The 24,152-nt window shown below is 35.2% G+C and overlaps 1 long non-coding RNA gene across 1 annotated transcript; it reads right to left on the bottom strand.

Annotated features, from left to right (window-relative positions):
• Nucleotides 1-5,756: 5,756 nt before the first annotated feature.
• On the bottom strand, nucleotides 5,757-7,793 carry LOC125689305 (uncharacterized). Its single transcript, XR_007375186.1, has 3 exons — nucleotides 7,734-7,793; nucleotides 7,195-7,268; nucleotides 5,757-6,090 (listed from the first exon to the last, which is right to left on the bottom strand). It is a non-coding gene; the product is annotated as an uncharacterized LOC125689305 (long non-coding RNA).
• Between the last annotated feature and the right edge of the window lie 16,359 nt (nucleotides 7,794-24,152).

Raw genomic sequence — 24,152 nt, 5'->3', positions numbered from 1 at the left:
ATTTTGTCTGGGCTGCAGACTGACAGCTTGGACACAGTTGTCCATGCTTCTGTGAAGTACAGTTATTAAATATCTGAATGAATTTTATCCTTATGCCAGGTTTCATCTCACTTCCTGCTGACATTGCTGTGGTTTTCTCAGTTGCAATTATTGGAAATGAAAATATAAAGTTAAAGAGAAATGTGCAAGAAAGGTAAATATCAGGTAACTGAGCAGAAGCAATAAATGAAAAAAAAAATAAAGATGGAAAGGATCTGTTGGATTAATATGTAGCCATGGGCATGTCCAATACACTCCAAAGTGTCAAACTGATCATCTAAAAAAGTAACTCACTATAAAATTTCTACAATTATCATTACCATAATACATTTTCTTGACTTTTTTCTTTCTGAAAACTGTTGCAGAATCAAGACAAACAAACAAACAAAAAAAATCTTTGTATGATTTCCAGATGGAATAACTGGACAGGAAATTAAAACCAATTAATCAGAGATTAAGAAGGACCTATTGTATTCACAAGAAACACTCCCTTGTTCCAGCAAACAGAACTACATTGCCTATGGTAGGAAAGCACTTGTTTGACAGACTTCTCAAGAGAGAACTATGAAGCATTTAACTAACGTGTCAAAAGGAAAACCTTTTTAGGACTCTCTATCAGTGTTTTTGTACAAATATACTCCATAAAAATATTTTCTAAAGCTTTCTCCTCCAGGAGATTTGGAATTTTCAGAAGACCTGGCAGTGCCCTGCTAAATGAAGGGTTGAAACCTTACCTCCTCTTCCATTGAAGACTGGTACCTGTACCTCATCCATGCCCATCTGACTTTAACCCTATAGGACTATATTATTTTTTTTTTTAAGTTGCTAGTCAAATGCTCTTTGCTCAAATTGAAGAGCAATTATAAACCTAATGTTTGAACCCCAAGGTAGGCACAAAAAATGTACAAAGAATTAATCCAAGCATTTCTCCTTGTGGTTGTGTGAAATCCTGACAGTTGATGACATTGGCATAGAAGGCTGCAGCTACTCTCACCGAGTTCTTTCAGCTCTAAATAAATTCTTGAATATTTCCATTTGGAGAAAATTTTACTTGTGCTATCACTTTCTTGTTAGGAGAGCAAAACTTTAAGCTGGTGTTTACAGATTGTGTTCTGATAATGTGTACTAATGGGTTAATGATTATATGCTAAAATCCTTAATAAGCTTATTTTGTCACATTAAGAAATTTTTTTTAAAAGTCCATGCTTCAAAAGATGGTGTACGATCAATCCTTATAGCAAAATATTAGTGGAAGAATCGTTTTGAGTGATGAATTATTGTACATTACATGCCTAAATGAATTTATGTTAAATTCTTTACTGTTATGTATTTAAGGTTTCTGCATTGGAAAAGAAAATGTTGCATGTAAACTTCTGCATTTTTATACCAGAAATACCCTTACTCACATGATTTGTTCTATATTGTCATTCTGTATTTCCTGAAATATCTGGGTAACATGACAACTGTAAGATACAATTACAAATTAAGAATGTGTACAAAACAAATTTCAAAATATCAAAATAGTTATAAAAATTTATATAGTTATAAAAAAATATCTCTTTACTTATGTGCCATTAAAATGAGTGAAGCTAGATTCAAGTGCTAAAGCCCAATAAAGAAAATGTGTATAATAAAACAAAGTTTAAAATCTTGTGGTAGCATAACTAATATTCATTGGGAGGCAAGAGAAAACTGTATTCTAGGTTCTTCAGTTTCTCTTAGATTAATTAGTCAAACTTTATCTTGGTTATTCTGACTTCTCTCCATACACAATTTTTTTTTTTTCCCAGAAGTTTTGTAATTTCAGTACATTCTTATGTAATTACTGGATTTTGTGTCATTCAGAAATGATGAATCAAGCAGATCAAACTCTCCCTTTAGTTAATTCCCGTATTTTAGCACCATTATGATGTCCTTACAAGCCAGTATCTGGAGGAATTCCAAGCTTTGGCTTTCTATGTTTCTATGACTAACAAGTCTTGTCTGTGTCATGTGTTGTGACATCATAAACTGCAAATTAAAGTAGGATAAAGTTAACTATCTTGATTTTCTGTTTGAATGTTTTAAGTCATCAAACAGACTGTCACGCTGAGAATGAGATGAAAAATAGTTTTTCAGCCAAGACAGTTCTAGTAACAACAGTATTCAGATAAATTGACAATACATGAGGGAAGAGTAATAACAAGAAGAAACTAAAAAGCTTATGTCACAACAGTACTTAAACATTATTGGATTTTTTTTTTTTAAAGAACAACAAGCATTTGGAACAGAGATCAGAACCCATGTCTTGTCTTTCCACAGCCATGGCTATAACCAATGGGATAGAGAGTAAAACTCTCCAATAAATCTTAAATTGTTTTCTGCAAAGAAACTGCCTTCAGCAGACTAGCTTGATAATGCCACAGTAACAGAGCAACTCAAGATAACATTTTTAGGAGTTCAGAGATGTCAATTTTTATCCTTACAAAGAAAATCGAACTTTAACATCTGTAGCATTATACCGGTGTGTCTCCAAGGAACAATTCTGTTTCCCTGCTATGCTTTTTCCTTTTGTTTTGAATATTTACTCTGTTGTTACTGCTTCTAAAGGCTTGAGTGGTTCTATAACAAAGTTAATTTCTTGGCATCTTAGGATTGTGTCCTGGAACAGAAGTCATGCTACTCCATGGTTAAGTTCAGTTTCAAGTAATGATGATGCACTGGCTGAAGTATACTATATTACAGATTGCAGATATAGAATATAAAGATTTGATAAGTCCCTGTGCAAGGTATTTGGTGTCACTTTGTACACAGTAAATATTAAAACTTCTTGTCTAAAATATTTGCAAGTTCAGAAAGTATGGTGTTTTAAAAATATTACAGATCAGCATTCTTCCCTTTAAGAAAGAACCCTACAGTATTGGTTTGAGCAGAGTATCTGCATTTATTCCACTGCATCAGTAAGATGAAGACATATGCAGTTGGGTAAATGCTGTGAAAGTGGCAAGCAATTAACTAATTGACAAATGAACAAATTAAGAAACAAAACCTGACTAATAAACCAATTGGTAAACTGGAAAACTGACAAATTGGCAAATAGCTTGGTAAGAAGGGAGACATGCTTGAAGTTGATTAGAAAGGCACTGTAGGCTGGGAAAATTGATTTAAGATCCTTTCAGATACAGATTAGTAATCTTACTTGGAGATTACATGAATGAGAAAAGGAATAAAATGTAAAGCTAGGAAAAAGGGCTTAAGTCATGAAAATTAAATAGTAGTCAAGAACTGAATAAACTTCTGTCAAAAAGCTACTACTTTCCTGCATGTAGACTTTTGATAAAGGCAAATAACAACCTGCACTTTGATATGAGATAACTAAACATTAAATTGGCTATAGGGGCGAGCACCTATGTGAATTATGCAATCTTTTTAAAATATGTTGTCACAGAAACTCCAGCAGATTCACTGATGGCCTCAGCTTTAGCCAGCAGCTGGTCTGTTTTGGAGCCACCTGAAACTGGGTGTCTGGCATGGGGGCAGTCCCTAATCTTACAGAGGCCAATTGTATAGCCACTCTGCTGCTGAAACCTTAGTATGTAAACCCAATACAACTTGGAGTCACCCAGAAATCCCACCATAGCTCAAACCATGGGCTCTGTGCTCTAATTCCATTTATTTTGCTCACTTAGAATCATAGAATCACTCAAGTTGAAGAAGACTTTAAAGATCATTGAGTCCAACAACAACCTAACCAAACTACCCTAACTAAATCCACTAAATCATGTCCTTGAGCACCACATCCAAACGGTTTTTAAACACATCCAGGGATAGTGACTTAGCCACCTGTCTGGGGAGCCTATTCTGTGCTTAACAACCCTTTCTGTAAAGAAGTGTTTCCTGATATCCAACCTAAACTTACCCTCGTGCAACTTGAGGCCATTTCCCCTCATCCTATCACCAGTGAGAAGAGACCAACCCTGATCCTGCTATGAGCACTTTTCAGGTATTGGAAGAGAGCAATGAGGTCCCCCCTCAGCTTCCTTTTCCCCAGACTAAACATCCCCAGTTCCTTCACTTCACTGGCTTCAAAAGCTACACATTGCCATAAACAAGCTGAGGTCATTTAACCCACCTCCCCTGCAGTGACCAGAAATGTGCACAACTAGATCAGGTTGCCCAAGGCCTGATTCAGCCTCGCCTTGAAAGTCTTCAGGGACAGGGCATCCACCACATCTCTGGGCAACCTGTTACAGTGACTCACCACCCTCACTGAAAAGGACTTATATCTAACCTAAATCCATTCACTTTAAGCCATTTCACCCTGTTCTATCACTACAGACCCTGCTGAAGAGTCTATCCCCTTCTTTCCTTTCTTTTGGATAATGAAAGTCCACTATTAGGTCACATTGGAGCCTTCTCTTCTCCAGGCTGAATGTGACCTAATTACTCTTGGATAGGCACAGACCACTGCCTTTAGGATGGATATTAGGATAAACTTCTCAGGAGGAGGGGTGAGGCACTGGATCAGGCTGCCTGGGGTGGTGGTGGAGTCCTTGTCACTGGAGGGGTTCATATAGATGTGACACTGAGGGACATGGGTTAGTGGGCATGGATATCAGGAGTTGATGGTTGGACTAGATGATCTTAGGGTTTTTTCCAACCATAATGATTCTGTGATTCTATTCTATGTTTGAAATAACTCTGAAAAAACTTCTAGAAAACACTGCTTCCAGTTTTACAACTGTTTCATGCTTTGTTGATAATTATCTAAAGTAAGTGGAAATGGAGATATCTAGTTGAATGATATTATAAATTACTTTTAGGGATCAATATCCTGCCCTCTAGACTGGGTTTTTTTGTTTGTTTGTTTTTTTTTTTTTTTTTTTTTTTTTGAAACTAATGTGAGAATAAGAAGCTTCCAAAAGTTGACATAAAAACGCTGAATGGTGAGCTGCTTGTTCTTTGTTCTTGCCTTTAGGAAATACTGAACATCAGTACCCTGTGATCCAGTTCGCAGGAGAAGGCAAACTCTGCTGGTTCAATTCCTCCGCTGTTTCCAAAGGAGAATTTGTGTCAAGATCCTGAAGTCAATAACGGTCTTAGTGGTCCTGAACAGACTCATCCAGGAACAGCCATGAACCTTGAGATTGGCAGTAGAGATTACCAGCCTTCAATTCCAGTTGCTTGAGCTTGGGTCTGGCCTGGTCTGCTGGTGGCTTTGTCTTCCTTGTCTATTGACTTCCCACCCTGACACTTTGACACCCTTGGTTTCTGAATTCTGACTCAGCTGAGCAGTTTATAGCTGCTTAGTGTGGAGTCTACTAAACATGTGGGTTGATAGCAAATTACCCAAACATAAGAGGAAAATAATTTTAGATGTGTGTCTAGTTTTCCTTTATGTCTTTCTTTAGATTTTTATGTCCTTAACTGGATCTAAGTATTAGCATATTGCTATTCTACATGTTTTCCTTTTTAGGAAACAGAATAATGGAATCATAGATTTCTCGTATTGGAAGAGATACTAAAGTTCACGTAGCTCCAACCCCACTACAGTTCTTACTTTAGATCAAATTGCCCAGGGGACAATCCAATCTGGCCTTGAATGCCTCTAGGAATGGGGAGGTGAAGTAGTAGTAGTAAAATAGTACTATTTGTAATAATGAAAGAAGACTACTAAGCAAACAGAAGCCAGGAATCACCTGTGACAAATAATTTATTTTATGTCAGTGTGGCACAGGTTGCCAGATGGTATATGAGAGCTGTATCACTTGATAGCCACATTTTTTGATTTTTGCATGAGTACTGCTTAGAAAAAGGTATTTAGAAGCAAGAGTTTGGAGCCTTCTCTGTTGGGCCATGCTTCTCTGTAGATTATATACTTTGAGTCTGACATGCTGTGTCTAAGGCACGAAAGACCTTTGAGTGTTCTCATCTGCTAGAACTATGTACATGACACTCCTATGGCAGCTCAGCATCATAGCGTTAGGTGATGGTTGGACTTGGTGATCTCATGAGTCTTTTCCAACTTAAAAGATTCCTTGATCCTGTTATCATCCTTCCTGCACATCCTTACTTCATTTACATGGGAAAAAAGTGTAGAAATCAAAAGGATATGAGTTTAAACAGTATTCTACTTTGCTCCCTGTCTTTAAAAAACAAACAAACAAACAAAAACGTAAGAGCCAGTTTTCTCATTTCAGTGAGTCAACAAATCTTACTAGATATTAATTGATCAAGAAGTGATATATGCAGGGAAAATACAGAGATTTACTCAATTGAATAAACCAGTTTTATATAGCTTCCTTCAGAAGTGGTGTAAGTTTGATTGGTGTTGCTCCAACATATATAAGTGGTGCGACTCAGAGAAGAATTATATAAAACATCATGGGATAAGAGTGTTTCAGGTTTGCTTTAATGAGTTCTGTCTGTATTAATTATGAGCTCTGATTTGATATTGCTATCCAATATATTTCTCAAGAACACACATATTCGAAATAAATTTAGACTAGACTGGAGTACACTATGTTGCTGTCAAACACTGGGTCTCCCAAAAGGAAAACAAACATTAGTAGCTTGCAAATAGGTTAACTACTCAGAAAGTTTGACAGTTGAGGCAAGGAGTAAAGCAATATGATTATTATTTCATTTGTGCACAATAAAGTGCTGAAAACTGGGACTTGGTCTCTTATGGGTGCCTGACTATTGTTTTTGAATATTTTAGGATCATGCTTGTTGATGACTTATCACCCTAAATAAATGCCTATCCCGAGAATCAGAACCTTATTTAAATTGCTGCAACAGGCATTTGTCTTTATTATATTGAAGTAAATGAAACTATTTTATATTTTCCTAGTCTAATTAGAATTAGAATTTACCTTGAGAAACAATCTATAAAGAAAAAGAAAATGTATGATTTCAAAAAGACCAATAAAAGGAATGAAAGTTCCCAATAGATCTCAGTTTGCAGTTGCTCTTTTATGGTACTTTCTATCATTCAGTGTTCCTCACAAGAAGAAAAAAAGTATATAATCATTAAATGCGTCCAGTGAAAAAGCTTACAGTTTAGGTGCTTAAATGTTTTTATTCATAGAATTAACCACAGGTATGAATTTCACTGAACTAAAGGAGGAGAAAACACATCATACTGAGAAATTAACTGTGGACTTATCCACTTACCTGAATATAGACACCATCCTTCGCTTATTTCAAAATGGTATCACGCAGTGGGGAAAAATCATCAATTTAGTGAGCTAGAAAAAGCAAAAACAAGAATATAGTTGCAGAATAGTAACCTGCATTCTTGTCTTATTGTAGTCTGTTTCTCCTCTCAACAAATCTTTTGTGCAAATTACATAAAAATTAATTGTAGTAGGTACATTTATTGCAGCTTACCCCATTGGGCAACTAAAGAGAACACAGCCATTCACTCATTCCCCTTGCATTGAGATGAGAAAGAGAACTGGTAAAACATAAAAATCAAAGTTTGAGATAAGTATGGTTTAATAGGACTTTGAAGAGAACATGGGAATAGAAAATAACAATAATAGCAATAATAAAAGAATATACAAAACAAATGATGCACAAGGCAGCATTTCAGTCCATGCATGGACTAAGTGTATAATCAATGAATACACAGATGCTATAATTATGAAATAAACAAGAGAGTTCGACTAAGCAGGTTATTATACCAAACAGAGAATAAACAGAGGGCTTACCCTTGTCCTGGACTTACTATAAAACTCCAAAGGAAGGATCTCCAGAAAAGAGACCCTTCCCCACTGGTAGTCAGCTCTTAAATGGGTCTAGGAGAGGTGGAACCAGGCTCCACCCCTTCCAGCAGCACAGGTGAATTGCCTCATTGCTCGCCTCAGGAGATCAGTCAGAGGTTCAGGCTGTGATTCAGCAGTCCCTGCACACTAAGGTACAGCCAGAGTCTGAGCATCAGCAGCAGCAGCAGCAGCTGCCACCGCTGCCACCACTGCCCCTGCCCCCTTGACCATTTCCCTCAGTTTTAATTTTTGATATGATTCCATATTTAGCCAGTTTGGTTCTCATTCTATCTCCCCAGTTTCTTGTGCACCCCTAGCCTCTTTGCTTCCAGAACTGTGTGATAAGCTGAAAAGTTTTTGACTATTCCATGCTGATGTACCCTCACCTCAAGACCTGTGGGCAGTTTTGGGCACCACAGTGTAAGAAGGTCTTAAAACTATTAGAGAGCATCCAAAGAAGGGCTATAAAGATGGTGATGTTTCTAGAGGGGAAGAAGTGTGAGGAGCAGCTGAGATCCTTTGGTTTGTTCAGCCCAGAGAAGAGGAGACTGAAAGAGACCTCCTGACAGCTGCATCTGCTCACAGGGAGCAGAGAGGTATTGCTGAGATCTGGTGTCAGCAATAGGGCCTGAGGGAACAGCACTAGAGCTGTGTCAAGGGAGGGCCAGGCTGGGTATTAGGAAAAGTTCCTTCACCAGTGGGTGACTGGGCACTGGAACAGTCTCCCTAGGGCAGTGGTCATGGCCCTATGCTGCTGAAGTTCAAGAAACATTTGGACAACACTCAGAAATACGGTTTTATTTTTGAATGGTCCTGTATGGAGGTAAGAGTTGGAGAGTAATATTGCGGGTCCCTTCCAACTCAGTTTATTCTGTAATTCTATAGTTGTAACTAAAGCATCAGTGTGTCATCAACAGTTTTATCTTCTAAATCCAAAGAACTGCACCCTACTAGCCACTATGAAGGAAATTGACTATTCGAGCCGAAACAAGGACATCATTTAAGAATAGAACATTCTTTTCATCTGTTTAATAACATTTACACTTTCCCAAAACTCATATCTCTTGATGAATTGTGGCAAAGCTTCAACAAAACTTCTCTTTCTGCATATTTTGAAAAGAGGGTAAGTACAGTTCACCTCTTTGAAACAAGAGATTCCTTGCACATACTGAAATCAGCGTCAGAAGGATAGAGATTTATGACTCAAGTCTGTGGCTGAATAGCTATGCCTAAAAAGAAGGTGATGTTTGAGAATCACTCTGACCTTCATGTTTTCTACTGCTAAGTGGTCAGCAGTGCCATAACATTAACTATATTAAGTATCAGTGCTTTGTTTCAAACCCCATTCCATCTTCTATATTTCTCAAGTGTAGTTCAGGAAACTGACAGCATTCTGTGCTCTCTTCCAAGGTCCTATCTTTCTAAAAGTTTCAACATCAAACTGTTAGTAGAACAAGTCTTTTTGGATCTGATTCTTAAAGCAGAAAAACATACCCTCTGCTTCATACTTGTTTCAGTTGCTCATTATTAACTTTATCACTGTTTCTGCAGTAACTGAAAACACTGGGAGTTTTTCTTCTATTTCTGTGGGAGAAGAAGGATAGCTCTGTTTCCAATGATATTCAGAATTACGTAGAACATTTTGCCTTTGAGCTAAATTGTTTCTCTGGGAAATATCTCAATTAAGCAAATTCTCTAATGAAGTGTGTCCCATTTAAGTAAAGACAGCCACACTTCATCCTTCATACAGGGTAAGAGTAGCAAATGCGATACAGAAACAATGTCACTGAAACTATTTAGTCCTCTAGGTGAATACAATAGATTTATTCTCTTATTAAGTGATCTTTTACTAGGTTAATTGGTTCACAACTGAATATGCATTCTGATAAAAGTTTGAATATTCTCCAGTGTTTCCCTGATTGTAAGAACATGTTATCTGCCCTCTCTGCTAACTCTTTTGTGTTAAATGCCAAGAAATTATTGATGACTTCTTTTTTTGAAGCTGCCTTTACAAGAACTGCAATGAATTCTTCTTTTGCAAGGTCATAAGATCTCAGAGATCTCTGTTTTTAAAGACTGTTTAAATCTATAATTAACATACTAGGTTGCCTAAGAATCATGCCCCTTGGGTATTCTTTCCCTCTCTCTCTTAAATTATGGCTTTAGTTGTTGTCAAAAACCATAGAAAAATGCATTTTGAAAAATCAGTCTTGATAACCCCAGTGATAAAAAACAAACAGGTCATAGGGAAAAAAAAGTATGTGGAAACCTCAATTTGCATTATTGACTACTGCTGTCTCAGAAGACTCACTTTAAAGCAACAGACAGCTTTTTCCCTGATAGCAGTATGTAAATGAGGGAAGTATTGAGGTTATGTATTCATTTCACTTCAGAAATTTGACAGAAAGTCAAATGTCATTGTACTGTATGTCAGAAAGTGCATATATACAGTCCGTAAGAATTCATATTTGCAATGACTTAAGGGCTTGCCTATGGCAGTATAACTATGTTTTTCCTATGGCAAGTTCCACCAAAGCAAAAGTGATACATTTGATTATTACTTTTTTTTCTAGGGTTTCTCTTGTTTTCAAAATAAACTAAACTAAGCTAAGCTGAAATAAACTATGCTAAACTAAACTAAACTAAGCTTCAGGGCTGCACAAAATATCTGAAGGTCCTTGATTTAATATAAGTACTGCTCAGCAACAAGTAAAACATTGGTATGTTACCAACTTTATTCCCATCCTAAACAAATTATCATTCCACTACTATAAAGAAAATTAACTCTGTCCCAGTCAAAATCAGAACAGGGATCTAGTTTTTCCCTAACATTAGACTTTGACTAACGATTTGTGCATGATCAACTGTTGCATCATAATGGCAGTTGACTTCATTTCTGATCATTGTACACATTTTTAGTCCTATGTGTTAAGTAACTATATTTGCAAAAGAGCAACCTAAAATATGTAGGCATTCTTGGTCAGCAGAAGTCCTATTGGAAGTGTCTGCCCAGAAGGAGAGCAATCAGCTGATCTAATAGCAACCTACAGCTCCCTGAGGAGTGGTTGCAAGAGTAGGTCACCAAAATCCTTTTTAAATTGAAGCAGGTGATATAAGAGGGAGCAGTGGACAGAACTTGGTTTGGGAGGATCATCTTGGCCACTGGACAATATGCTTTTCCCTGACAGAAGTGCAACATAATTTTTATTTTATTTTATTTTACTTTATTTATTTATTTATTTGTTTCTTTTTGTGCATGTACATGAGCTAGGTCGGGTCTTGTTTCTTTAGATGTAACTTGCTAGGGTTTTCATCTTTTCCCTACCTGAAGAGAAGTCTTCTGATGAAGATAATGCACTTTAGATTTTAAGGAAAGACAAGTGAAGTTCTTTGTAATGTGTAATTTACATACACAGTGTTCTGAGAAATGTACCAAAAAAACAAAACAAACAAACAAAAAAACCCCACAGTTACAATAAATGTTTTCAGGACTGCATACTACATGGATCTGTGATATTCCAGAGATGTCCCAAAACCTGCAATGTAAAAGTAAATGAGTATTGCAATGGTAGCATTCAGACACCATGCACTCAGGAACCATGTTCACTGTAAATTACAGGATCAAAATTTCTTACCATTCTTAGTTTCTGCAGTAACTTTACAGTGAAACTGATTAATATGAAGAACAGATATGAACTTTTGTGTTTTAAATAGCCCAAATTAAATAGTAGGGTACATTTTACATAAATAAAAATTCTTAACTGTGACTTATTCAATGTAATTTCTATTTAAGTAAATAATATGCTAACATGCAATTGTAAATGTAATTTCTTGGAATCTGTGAATACTGTATCCAGTTTAGGGCTCTCCAGTTCCAAAAAGACAGGGAACTGCTAGGAGTTCAGTGGAGGGCCACCAAGATGATAAAGGGCCTGGAGCATCTCCCATGTGAAGAAAGACTGAATAACCTGAGTCTGTTCAGCCTGCAGAAAAGAAGATAAGAGGGGATCTGATAAATGTTTATAAATGTCTAAAGGGAGGTGGGAGGCAAATGGATGAGGCCAGGATCTTCTCAGTGTTGTGTATTCATAGGAGCAATAGCCTAAAACTTGTACTTAGGAAGTTCCATACAAGCATGCAGAAGAACTTCTTTATGGTCAGTGTGAATTTCAGAGAAGGTGAACAAGCATTGGATAATTATAATGCCTGAGTAGGAAAGCTTTAGAAGGTTAATAGGTTTATTCACAGGAAAGTTGGCATTGGTGTCTCTTCAGTGCAGTTTATTTAACAAACACAAAAACATTAAGAGAGAGGTATCATATTTAAAAAAAAAAAATCTTCAGAATTTTTATATTTGAAGTGCTAAAGAAGTTCTAGAACTGAGGTTATTTCCAATAATTAAAAATACATTCAGACAAAAACTTTGTGTGAAAAAATTTATTAGTTGACATAGAATTATTTTCATTAAGAACAACAATACATTTTCTTCTTCATGGCAGATCAGTAGTTACTATGCTGTCAAATAACTACACTTTCTTCAGATGTGAGTAATGATAGTGATGACACCCATACAATGAGAACAGATTTTTTTTTTTCTGTTTCTCAGTTCTATGTCACAACCACTAACCTATGGAATCGTGGGCACCATTTTTTCTGAACTTACAAATTTGAATACATTATTCAGCAACATCAATTTGATTCAGAAATACAGATGTCTAACTTGGAAGTTTGGGGATGTTGAACAACTATAATACTTTCATTTTTTCAAGAATACAATGGTCATTCAAACTTTGTGAATTCCCTTACCTGCACGTGGAAATCAAGACAGTTAACAACAGAGGATGCTCTTCAAGGTAATAGGCTGAAGGTAAAACAAAGTTCAGTATTTGGAAGGTAAAGTTCAATGTATTTAGATGAACAGATTATTTTTAATAGTGGAAGCAATTAATTAGTAGAACTTAAAAATTAGTAGTAACTTAAAATTCAGACTGTAACATTACCAATAAGAACGCTAAACTCTCTAGCACTACAAGGCATGTATCTTCATGTTCCTAACCATTCAGGAGATCTTGAATATGTTAGATGTCTCCATGTCTATCTTTACCAAGGATCCAAGAGTCACAGTCAGGGTTCATGTGTTCTGTAATCCAGTTGCACATGAACTGTCTTCTGCTCTGAATCTGTGTGACAACATTAACATAACATTTTATCCTCCTGAAAGACAGGACTACCTCTTGCAAACAGTAAGTCTTGTAAGATTGTATTTACATTAAAATCTAGTAGGAGTAAAACAGTACTATGGAATTGATGTTCATTCTGTCTGCCTTCAGCTTTACTTTTGCCCTACTGACAGTAGAAGCTGGAGCAGAATAGTTGCACTCCAGGAGTCTGTCTTCCATTTCTGTTTGAAATGAAAGAACTCCTGCTTGTTTCCTTTTCTGGGAACTTTGTATGTGAGGATGATCCCAACATCCACTTCAAAAATGATCTAAAACACTAAATGCAAACAAAGTAAATACTGATGAACAAAAGTGGAGGCTGTAGCAAGTACTCTAATTTGTATAGCTTTAAGACATAGCTAGTTATATAGCTTTAAGATATAAGTATACTGAAAAAACAGTTGCAGAAGTATCTGTATGTATGTAGTTCTACAGTGAGTTGGGATCAGATTTATTCTGGCTGAGCTACCTACAGTAATATTTTTTGTTTGGGCGTCTGAATTCTGTTTGAACTGCCTTTCACTCCTGCACTGGAAAATGTTCAATGAGAAAGCTATTTTTATGCTTAACAGTTAATACATCCAGACCCCGATAACAAAATGATGCCAAAGAAATTCTGCCTCCTTAGCCATCCAAGGAAGTGAATAATCGAATATATCTATGGTTAACATGCAACATTATTTGATTTGATTAAATATTTTTTTTTTTTTATTTTTTTTTTTTTTTCCCAAAACTTATGTTTTGTCTTACTATCCCCAAAGAAAACTGAGTTATAACTCATGGAATTTGGTAAACTTACAGTAGTAAGAACAGTTAACTTTTTTTTGTTATAAAATCAACATTACTCTTGCCACGAGAATAATAAATACACCCTTTCCCTCACTATCACTCTTAGACACTTTTAGGACTTAATTTTTTTTAATGGATGGATAAGCATTAGAATCTTAGAGTAAGTCTTTTACTTTTTTTCTTGGTACAAAAATATCAAAAAGGATATTCAGTTTCAGAACAGAATACATACACTTCTCATTATCATTTAAGAGCATCTGTGAACAAAGAGTACATGACCAGACTACTGAGCAAGGATTTTGGTGTACAAAATACAGTCTAACCACAGAAATTGCTGTGAACCAGCCACATCACACTGTAGCTAGATTTCAGACATGATCAATTTATTGTTTTCTACTATGTTGTTTGCTTTAAAGTAAAACAAGATAAAAATGTATCAGGTTGTGACAAAGTAACTTTTGAGCTCATCTACATTTTCCAAACCACCATATGTATCTTTTTTCTAACCAATGATTTTTGAGACCTTTTTTGTGTATTTTTCTCTACTCCCTCTCCAAATCAAGAGTTTGCAGCTCTGCTGTGATTTGTGCACTGTGACTCAGTTCTTCAAAATAAAAATGCTATAATAAAAACAGTATGAAAACATTCTTAACAGAAAGCATAGCAATCAAAACTAAGTTCTTCATTAATCAGTAATAACATTAATAGTAACAACAGCAATAATAATAATTTCATAGTAATAATGATAATAATAATAGTAGATTCAAAGAACTATAGTAACTGGGATTGGAGAGAGGATGAAGTCCAAGTTAGAGGATCCATAAAGTCTTACTAGTTTAAAAATAAGTTTTAATGTGTGCTGTCACTTCATTAAATACTAGTGATATACTTTAATAAAAGCCCATTCTATACATAAGAGTACATACGTATTTACTATTTTTGAAACCCTTCTGTTTCTATTAGGCAGAGTAGAAGTTACTGCTGGATGTTTTAATGTAATTCTTATAATAATAATAATAATGTAATAATAAATAAAAATAATAAATAATAAATAATAAATAATAAATAATAAATAATAAATAATAAATAATAATAAAATAAATAAAATAAAATAATAAATAATAAATAATAATGTAACAAATTCTTCAGCTGTTATACTTTTAATGAAACTGTACCATTATCATTTCTTAAGTTTCTTTCAGTCACTTATCTTTTGAGTAATGACAGTTGGACTGGATGATCTTGTAGGTCTTTTCCAACCTTGGTGATTCTGTGATTCTGTAATAAAATCCTATTAATTGCATTTATGAAGCTCATTTATGATGCTTTTTCCTGATGATTTGCCAAGATTTGTATGGTGGAGAATTAACATAGTCAATATGCAAATATACGTATGAAGTTCTTGAAGGTAATGAAGGTCTGTGATATTGTATAATCACTCTTTAAAATATAAACAATGAAGAAAAATATCAAAATTAATTAAAATTAGCATCTTATTAACCTGAATCCCCGCAATTAGTGTATTCGGCTCAATAGAAAGTTTACTTCTCTTTGGTGGTTGAATTAGAATAATTTAAATTGAGGAATCACATGTCTAAACTGAAAATAACTTGCATTCTCATTTTATTTGGGGGAAAAAAAGCGGGGGAATACATTTCACCATATCATAAATCACTTGTTATATAATCTTGTTACATAACCTGGAACAGGTTTGGGGATAAACTTAATATCTGAGCTAACAATTCAAAAGCACACTTCCAGTTCCCCAAACATTGCAACTTTAAGGCTCCTATATCATTATGCTACATTTAATGTAGACGGTATAATAAACTGTTGGATGTCTTAGATAATATTTGCAATGGAAAGGAAAACATTGTGTTTAAATACCCCTTTCCTGTGAAGAAAAATGATGTGTTATAGAATACCTGAATTCCATATTTGCTATGAACAGATGTTAACAAGAGCAGTCATTATATTAAACCACATTAATTAAATACTGACAGAACAACTTTAGTAGATGAATTCATTAAAACAGCGTGGGGTCTGATTAGCAATTAGAAGATGATGCATTCATGATTTTTTGCATGTAACAGCAAACAATCAGAACAGAAAGAATATTTACCACGTTATATGTAATTCATATTATCCTTTTCTTCCCATTTGAACCAGGGAATTTCCCAGTGGATTAGCAAACTAATTTAATGGCCCTCTTAAACTGTTCAAAAATTTATGATAATTCTTACAACATTATGTTACCACTAATTCTGTTTAAAACTACCTGTCTAAACCTAACCAAACTGAAACTCACTTATTATATACTTTAAGGTAACAAATCCAAGAAGATATATTGGGAAGAACTTAAAAAAAAAACAAAAAAAAACAAAAAAAAACCCAAAAAACAACAACCAAAACAACAAATATTTTGAGAGTGCTTTTTTCTCTGCAAAGAACAAAGATAAATTAGTCTTAGCAAAATACGATTCCTTTATTAAGGGAAGACATAGTTCTCTTTGTCCAGGAAAATGAGCACACCTATGCAATGTTCTTTTTTTTTTAATAACTTTAACCTTTCTCAAGAAAGTTGAGAGGTTTCTGAATGGTTCTAGCTGTGATTATAATTAAAATAATTGGGTATTATCTGTTGCATTGATATAAAAAAGGTAAGTAATCTAACACAATGTTTCTTTGGAATCAACTCTCATTTGAGATGTCTCTCGAAGGTGAATAATTATCCACTCTTGCTTTAAATTCATTTTTATTTCTTCTGACTGTAATAGTTTTAATTATTACAATTAGGCCATATAGGAGTAAAGCATAAACCTGTGTTTATATTGTTAAGCAAAAATTCTGAATGTACTCCTTTACTGCTTTGTTCATGCATATGCACTGATATGTTCACACCTTTCTTATCCTCGTGTTTAAATGGCAATCAAGGCATTCAGTGCCTAATGACAATGTACATGCAAGAACCCAATTCACAAAGAGTTATCTAGGGCTTCCTCTGCACTACAGATTTTCCTTTCATGGCTAATGAAGTTGCAAGAAAGGTGGAAATTGTGCTGAGTCCTAATCTATGGCTGGTTGTTCCTGAAAAGTGAATTGTAAAGAGCTGAACTGATAAAGAACCTTCCCAGTTTCCACAAGCGACGTCTATTTACCTGAAGAACCTGGTCTATGATGATACCTCTGTAGGAATTTGATCCAAGAATCTAAATGGTTGTAAGTTTGTTTCTAGAGCAAGTAAGAAGATCAGTAGTTAAAGCAATTGGTGCTGAAGCCCCTGGCAGCTACACCACATGCAGCTCAAAAATTTACTCCCATTCAGCCTAGATCTATTCTGGCGCATGTTATGAAGTATCCCCATGATGCATATACCTCAAATGTAACCAAAGGACCAATTAATGTTTTATCCCTGTGTTCTTTTTAGGTGGTAGAGAGTATTTGGTGTCTGCACAGAGAGAAATTTTCATTTCATTTCTACTTACTGAAATTTATCTAGAGCACAATAAAACTTCTTTTGAACTAAAATGCTGTATAGTAAGGTTGAACATCCAGGAGGCTTACTAAAAACTTGCATTATTGCTTCAAGTTGAATTGTTAATGTAATTGTTCAAACAATGTTCTCTGAATAAACTTCTTCCCCATACACTGCTCAAAACAGCTACTTTGGTATCTATTCAGAAATTCAGGAATGACCAAATGTCTCCCTGTACGCTGTGCAGTAATGCGGCAGGATTATAGTGGAACTGGAAGAAAGTCAATCCAGGTCCAGGTCTTGACAGACCCTTCTTAATTTTGAATAGATTTGTGATTTATCATTTTATTTTGTTTTGCTACTGACTATATGTGATGAGAAGAAACGTCAGTTTGTGTCTTTGATTCACTTTTGTTAAGGAAAACTGTGAAACTTGTCCTATAATGACAAACAAGTGTAAAGGTTAGCCACAAAGAGGCATTTACACATCATCTTTAAGGAATGTGTATATCTACCCAGAATTTGAGACTTGAGAAATGTCAGTAAAATACTTAATAGTTATGCTAGATAATTTTAGGTGATGTCTGCTGGCTGGAATCCAAAACTCTGTTTGAAATGTAACAAGCACTTTCAAGTCTCAATCAACATATATGAATTCTGAAGAATTAGTGCCTAAAGGTGGCACACCAGATTTAGTCACATTGGAAATGCTAGGTTTATAAGCAAGCTCCAGTACACTCTCAGATGTGTTCTTCAGGCTGGTGCACAGCATCTTCATCTGCTTGGGTTCTACAACCAGATACTAGTTTCTACTTTAGTTTTCACTGGAGAAAAATTTAATGTTTTATGATAAAGTCAAATGAAGGGGCTTCAGCTTGTAAAGCAAATACATTTAAACAGAAGCCATTTCATCTCAGACTTTTATCTACTGAAGTAAATGAAATTTACTTCTCGAGCCCCCACAGCATACTACTATGTAGTAGGTTCTCCATTTCCCTCATTCAAGTCCTGCCAGTTAGGCAAGAATTCAATACACTGTTTTATAAAGAAAGTTAAATCTAAGCCCTTCTGTCCCCAGAAATGCCACCTGCATGCTTAGAGACGACAAAGACCAAGATTAAATGTACAAGTGTCTTAATGTTAAACACCCACTGGGGCTCAGCTATGTCCAAATTACACTGCAATAACAAAATAGATACGCCTTAGTTCAGCGAAAAATTAAGATACATTTTAAAATGACAAAGCTATACTGAAACTTACCTAAAGCAGAACCTAATACGGCACACTTCTTATTCTGTGATGCTTTTGGCAGAATGACTGTTCTATTACATCAGTGTCCCATATCTCATTTCCATTTCTGACTGAAATTATCTGATTTTTTTTTATTTGATCTGTGATATTTTATTAGTACCTTTAACTAGTCACAAAAGATCTATGAAGATCACAATCATAATAATAAATCAGCAGAATTTGAAACTGTGGAGCTCATCATCTTTGTAATTAAAGGCTACCATATCTTTATTCCTGTATAAATTTTGAAGCCCACTGGGCAACTACATGAAAATCATTAATTTTCTTCTCAGTTTGGTTTTGCTTTTTAATAATTGTGTGAAGGTTGGAACTCTTGATGTCTCTGTGAGATTCTTCAAAGTAGTGAGAGATGTTGTGATATGTTTGGAACTCAGCAACAGTAATAAATATGTGTGTATTTTTAGTAAATATGTGTAGTATTTTTAGTAGTAAAAATAGTAGCAGTGCAAACATACATAAGTCTACCCAGGCTTAATTATTATACTCTACAAGAAACACTCCCTCACATGCACCTACCAAGAAAATACCAAGATAAGAAGAAATAAATGTCAGCAGAAGGTGCATAAGTTATCTGTGGTGCTCTGATCTCATTCAAGAGCAACAACTATTATTTTATTCCACAGCCCACAAAATGTGATGTATATGATATGTTCACTGGGGCAGTGTCTCTGAATTAGGCAACTGACACAGCGAATATTCTGTGGAAATAATTTTTTAATTAGTTCAGGAGAACAGGTGAAAAAAGAGAATTAAGATTTTAAAAAGTAGAAAGCTCAAGTTGAAATAAAATCTAGCTAGATGTTCTTTTCAAAAAGTGAAATTAGCTACTGGTTCTTACCAGGGATATCACTGCACTCACTCAGCTATGCGTCACAGTTTGATATTTCATGACATCAAAAATAATTGCATAGAATCATAGAATCTCAGAATCATAAAGGTTGGAAAAGACCACTAAGATCATCAAATCCAACTGTGAACCCATTACCACCATTAAACTGTGTCTCAAAGTGCCACAACCACATATTTCTTGAATACCTCCAGGTACTTAACCATCTCCCTGGGCAGCCTGTTTCAATGACTCACCACTCTTTCTAAGAAGAAATTTTTCCTAATGTGAAACCTGAACTACACTTGGAACTACTTGAGGCCATTCCTTCTCTTCCTATCTAGTTACCTAGGAAAAGAGGCTGACACCCACCTTACTACAACTTCCTTTCAGGTGGTTACAGAGCTCAGATGATTTGGTGTCATCTGCAAACTTATTGAGAGTGCACTCAACTCTTTTGTTCAGATCATGAATTAATATATTAAACAAGCTAGGCTCCAATACTGACCCTTGGGGAGCAGCACTTATCAGCTGGATTTAACTCCATTTGCCTCCACTCTTTGTGCTAATCCATTCAGCTAATTTTTTACCCAGAGAAGAGTGTATCTGTCCAAGCTGTGAGCTGCCACCTTCTCCAGGAAAATGCTGTGGAAGGCAGTGTCAGAGGCTTTACTCATGTCTAGGAAGATCACATCCACATCCTTTCGTCCACCAGGTGGTTCACTTGGTCACAGAAGAAGATCAAGTTGGTCAACCAAAACCTGTCTTTCAGCCCATGCTAGCTGGTCCTGGTTCCCTGGTTGTCCTGCACATGCTGTGTGATCACACTCAAGATTATCTGCTCCATAACCTTCCATAGCACCGAGGACAATCTGACAGGCCTGTTGTTCCCTGGTTTCTCCTTTCAACTCTTGTAGATGACTGTCACATTAACAAGTTTCCAGTTGTCTGGGACCCCATTGGTTGACAAAGACTACCGATAAATGATGGAAAGTGGCTTGGCAAGCATTTCTGCCAACTCTCTCAATAAAATTATGAAAGAAGAATTTTCTTACTGTAAGCATTATTTGCACCAGTAATTTCCATGTTGAAAGCATCTTATAAATAAAGAATAAACAGAACTTTGTTTCTTTTATTTCTACTATTAAAATACTGGACATGTAGAATGTGAGTACAAATTAGCAATAGTGCATAACAAATGTAAAAGATGAACATTTATATTATAAAATATTTATATTTATAAAATGAGTTACAGTAGAGTCCTAAATATGGTAGGCAATCTGTCAAAATCGGCAAAGGTCAGATGTTGCACACAGTATCTTTAAAAATAATAATTAATTTCAGTGTAACCAATCAAATGGAACCTACAGGTTTCTGTCATAGTAAATTCAATGAATTTAATGTATAGGTCAGGAAATACTCAAGATGCCAAGAAAAACTGCCCTCCCTGAGTTAAATAGGACAAGAAAATATACATACGCATATTTGAATAGGATTATATGTATGTGTATATGCTGCAGTTAGTGATTGCTCAGCATTATATTTGATATTGAAGATTGAGATTGAAGACAGCAAAACTATTTATGCTTTTTTACACAAATGTTATTGATGAATATCTTTAAAAATATAAAAGAATATGCTTCTTGCTCACCAAAAAATGATTTTGATGGAATTTGTTGTTCATAATTATCTTAGAGCCCCTTCTTGCCTTTAAGCCATTGTTCCTGTTGAAGCAATTATGACTCAGCTAATGACTGATTTTAGGTGCGCTAAAGTATAAACTGAAGGATATGAACAAAATATGAGGAGATTATTGTTCGCAATTTTATTTTTTTAAAGTACACACATTTTTCACTTTATAAAGTGGAGATAGATGATGTGTTCCAAATTCAGTATTTCTTTCACTTAAGAATGAAATCTGTACAGTATTATCAAAGGTTTATATCTGAAAATACATCATTAATTGCCCAAATATCTGCCAGTTATTTAAATGCTCTTACAGAATCAGAGAATGATAGAATGATTAAGGTTGGAATGAACCCCTGGAGGCTGTCTGATCCAAATTCCCTGCTGAAACAGGCAACTCAGATCAGGGAACATATGACCTTGTCCAGGAACCTTCCGAAGACCTCCAAGGAAGAGACACCACAGTCTCTCTGGGCTACCCATGCTTCACAATCCATCTTGAAAGGCTTCCTGATGTTTACATGGAACCTCTTCTGTTCCAGACGGTGCCCATTGCCTCTTGACCTGTCTGTGAGCAACACTTCAAAAAGCTTGGCTCTGCCTTCAATTCTCCCTTCCTTTGAATATTTATATGCATTTATGATATTCACTGCTAGCCTCTTTTTCTCTGAACTGGACAATTCTATCTCTCTCAGCATCTCCTCACAGGAGAGTTGCACCAGTCCCTTAATCTTCTTTGTGACCCTGCATTGCAGGGTCTTTCCAATATGCATCTTTCCAATATGATCATGTCTCTTATGTTTTGGAGCACCTAGAACTGCACACATAACTCCAGCAGTGGCCTCAAAGTCAGTTAGATTGGAAAAACCGTGTCCTTTGACTTGCTGGCAATATTTTACCTAATGCAGCCAGGCACATTTTTGACTGACTTATATATCAAACATTGCTGACTTATATATCAAACTTATCCAGATTTGTTGATTAAAAGATGTCTCACTTCAATATTTGCTGTTCAACAAGTCCTGAATTACTGTCCTTATGCAAACTACTCCCAAATCATAACAAATACATATGTATATATATACAATCTGTCTTTTCCTTAACTACAGAACGGAAATATCGAATAACATTATTGTATTTTGTATCATTTCTCTCTGATAATTAGCCATTGTTAATGACTTATTAAAAATTTTAGTAATTTTCTCCAGATCCAGTGGCCATACATTTCTCTCTTTTTCCTTAAGAGCTTTCTGCAACTTTTAGCTTATAATTTATTCTATGTATTATCCATTTTTCTTTATTGATTTTTTTAACTTTTGCTTTATCTTTACCTGCAAGGCACAGATGATTTTAACAACAGGTGGAGCTGATAGGGAACAAGCAGCTCCCAGATATTGATCACATTGTGACGTTTAGACTCCCTTTCAGTGTGCCTGGCACATAATTGTTTTCTACTTTGTAAAACTAGAATCTCTAAAGCATAAAATGTGCATATATTGCCACTTGGGATTTAATTTTCTTCTGCATCTGGCAAATGTAGAAAAGTCATGACCACTTAATTCCAATCAACCAAGAACAAGAAAAAGAATTGGATTAAGATTCAGCAGTTACAGAACATGTAGATCCTAGTTTCTCCTTCGATGTAGCAGTTGGTTTATGTAAGTGTTTACAAATTGAAAAAAAATAATTGTGTACCAGCAATCTCAGGCTTTTAGCATGAACTGAAGATCCTCATCCACTGTTATTTGTGAAGGTTTTTGTTTTATTTTGTTTTCCTATAGACAGTACTTAATGCATACATCTTCTTCTCGATAGGATGTTGTGATCCTTAGCACACGTCTTCTTTAGTACAGCATTGTTTTTATTCATATGGCTACTATTCTGTAAATACTTAAGACTATTTAGAACTAATTTGTCAATGAGATAGAGATAAGGAATGCCATTTCTTTTATTTCCCATTTTAACTCTGATCTTTTCTAAGCAGGTTATAATTTGTGGTTTTGACATTGTAATCATATGATACTCACAAATGGATTTCAGTTAGATTGAATCTATGCTCAGAATTGAGCAACTTATGTGCTGAAATGTTCCTTGTTTAGAAGCCAGTGTTTTGGCAGAGATACGTGGGAAATAAAATACTGTTTTTCTTTTGATGCATAGTAGTGATTTAGTGAATTTTCCTGATGTCTTGATTCTATGCTGATGCTGAGTGATTATTTGTTCTTATTCTCTTTCTTTTTTTCTTTTTTCTTTTTTTTTTTTTGAGTTAAGTAATCATTAGTAATCATAAGTAACCAATTAATTTTGAGTTAAATTAATCAACCGGGTGGTCAGCTAAAAGATTTTTCTCCCTTTTACTACAACAAAATCTTTTAAAAAATATTTTCCAATTTCTTAAAATAAAACAAGGTCAACACACCCATGTTTTTTAATTACATACTTTCTATCAGAACATATACTTCCAGGAAAAACATAAAGATGTCTGTGAAGATGCTCTGATGCTGCATTTCTAAATGACGAGGAAACTCAGTATCTCAGCTGTTCATTTCAAATGAATCTCAACTTCCAGTGTTTGCACTTGTAGGGAGGAGAAGGCCTTGCTTCATTTTCTCAAATGCATCTTCATGGTATTCTGAAGAGCTAAGCACAGGGTGTACCTTGTTTACAACATAAGCAGAACATTTTTAAGGTTTCCATGATCATGTCCAGACTTGTAGAAATGTAAGATGAAACTATCCTCTGATTCCTTAATCAAAATTTCTGTTTAGAATATACTTACCAGCAGAGATGGAGACATTTGTTATCTGTTCTGGAATCACTTAGATTTTGCAGAAGCAATCTCAGTGGTATTCATTACTTAGCCTGTAACTACTCTGGACTTTGTTGTTTACATGTACAGGTTGGAGGTGAATCAATATAACCGTCATAGTTATTACTGAAATCTATCGTCTATTCTTCTCAATCCATTAGTTTTCACCTCTGGATCAATAGTGAGTTCTACAGGACTAAAGCCAGGAAGCTGCATGAATTCTCATACTAATCTTTGGGAGTATGACTGG

This window comes from Lagopus muta, chromosome 1, assembly GCF_023343835.1.
Source record: "Lagopus muta isolate bLagMut1 chromosome 1, bLagMut1 primary, whole genome shotgun sequence".
Classification (NCBI taxonomy): Eukaryota; Metazoa; Chordata; class Aves; order Galliformes; family Phasianidae; genus Lagopus; species Lagopus muta.
The sequence above is the reverse complement of the archived record's forward strand: the minus strand, read 5'-3'. Positions and strand labels throughout refer to the sequence as shown.